The sequence below is a fragment of the Ammospiza caudacuta genome, chromosome 20 (assembly GCF_027887145.1).
Source record: "Ammospiza caudacuta isolate bAmmCau1 chromosome 20, bAmmCau1.pri, whole genome shotgun sequence".
NCBI lineage: Eukaryota > Metazoa > Chordata > Aves > Passeriformes > Passerellidae > Ammospiza > Ammospiza caudacuta.
This window is the reverse complement of record NC_080612.1, coordinates 9,321,971-9,324,052: the sequence shown is the minus strand read 5'-3', so window position 1 is coordinate 9,324,052 and position 2,082 is coordinate 9,321,971. Positions and strand designations below refer to the sequence as shown.

At 44.7% G+C, this 2,082-nt stretch overlaps 1 protein-coding gene across 1 annotated transcript in view; it reads right to left on the bottom strand.

Annotated features, from left to right (window-relative positions):
- Nucleotides 1-1,914: 1,914 nt before the first annotated feature.
- Nucleotides 1,915-2,082, bottom strand: part of UBC (ubiquitin C) — a 2,798-nt gene continuing 2,630 nt past the window's right edge. Inside the window, exon 2 of the mRNA XM_058817996.1 lies at nucleotides 1,915-2,082. This exon is cut by the window's right edge and continues 1,762 nt beyond it. The gene's annotated coding sequence lies outside the window, so the exon portion shown is untranslated.

The following is a 2,082-nucleotide window of genomic DNA, read 5'->3' as shown; positions in this document are numbered from 1 at the left end:
AGTAATTTATTTAAAGCACAAAATACAAAACCCCAAAATCTTGGCTGGTTTTTCTTTTTGGGGTTTTGTTTGATTTTTTTTTTAAAGAGAGAACAGACCAGAAATTAACTGAAGCAAAAAGAAAAAACCTAAAAGGCCAGTCCCAAAACTCAGATTACAGCTGGATTAAAAGATGTTACCAGAATTTGTTGTAAATATGGGAGCATTAAGATTATTCTAACAACACAGAGATTCTGGCTAAAACATATTGAATTATTATTTTAGTTATGAATAGTTGTCTCTAAGCAAACTTTGGAGGTACCACCATATTGTAAGAGTAAAAAAAAAAAAAAAAGAGTATTTAAATAATGTCATTTGTATTGCCTGACATCTTACTTTGTTTTATACTAATAATTTTGGTGCAAACACTGCGTATTATACAAATTCATATTCACATTTCTTTGTGATTCATACCCATTTCCTTAATTTACTTAAATTGCAAGGATTTTTTTCTCATTAATGAAGACATTCTTGCAGTCATTTCCTGCAGCATCCCAGGTACCAGAGGAGGCCACAGTTCAAGGCCAGAAACCAGAGCAGGAGGACTTAGAAATGGGGCAGCTGAGAGGCATTTTAAAAACCCTTATTCTGTTTTAAGTCTCATTTAGAAAGGTGAGACAATACAGATGTTACATGCTATACAAACCTTTCATCAAATTTTAAAATAATTTTCTACAATTCTATTTCCCACAGAATGTCAGCTTATTCAGTGCCCACCCCAAACCCCAGCAGGAAAATCACTTTATTTAGTTTATTCCTCTGGGGCTGTGAACTGCTCAGGGACTTCAGGCAGGGCTGAAAACACCCAGCCCAGGAATGGCTGGGGCTCAAAGGGACATTTGGAGGTCACCCTGAGGTGGCTGCCCCAAATTGTTTCCCTTATGGCCTTTCAGTCCCTCACAGGAAATGCCTGCACAGCCTCTCTGGGCACCCTGCCAGGGGGTTAAACTGCAAAAAGCAAAACAGCAATTGCAAGGAAATTCAAACTAAGGGAAGTCTCTTGTGGCAGAGACAGTAAATGTTTATTTAACTTTGTATTTCTGCTAGCTCAGCAGGCAGAAAAGCAAGCCCAGCTCCTAAAAATAAAAGAAAAAAAAATCTAATCATGGATGTAACCCTCAAACCCACATTGAATCTGCAGTGTGCAGTTCTCTATGAAAACAGCAGATTTTTGGTTTAATTTCCCATGAAGTGCAGCGCTTACCAGAGATGCCCAGTGATGAACTCCAGAGGGAACAAACCAGCTTCCAGAGCAGCACTCCAGGGTAAGAGTGGACGGAGGTGGTTCCTGACATGGGTTTGGGGGCAGGGCAGCACAGGCTGTGCCCCTTCTCGGGGTGAGCAGCTGCCAGAACCCAGCAGGTGAGGACAGTGACACCACCCCCAGAGCCTGGGGCATTTTTGGGGAAGGGCAGATGGGTATCGCATCCCCTTCTGAACACCCTCCCCTGCAGCTGAACCAACCCAGCCCAGCCCCAGCTGAGTGAGTGCCCTAAAACCACCCCATAAAAAACAAACCCAAACCCAGCTAGCCCAGACTTTAGTGGGAGCTCCCTCCCTTGTGTAGAACTCACCAAACCAGGCAGTTCACACTGCTCAGTCACCCACCGCCATCTCAGCTTTCACCCCCCCACCCAGCACACAACTCCCACTGTGGCCAATCCATCCCCAGCCCAACATCCCCGGAGTCCCCTCAGGGCAGTGCCAGGCACCGGCACCCCTCACACCCCCCCAAGGCCAGCAAACAAACCCCAAACCCAAGACCTGCAGCAAAACCCACGCCATGCAATGGCCACCCCACCATTCAGTGGGGTCCGTATATCCCACCTGGGAGCAGAGTGCTGCTGAACTCTAGGAACAAAAAACAACATGGTATTATTAGCACTTCATTAAGATTTTAATCCAGATCCATTTTAACCACAAGGTTGGTCCTCATCATACATGCACAGAGGCTTAAACTGCCACGGTAAGAAGCCAAAGCATTTCACCGAATACACGTTTGACCTGCTTGAACTGAGACAAACTACAGGGTGTAATGTGCAA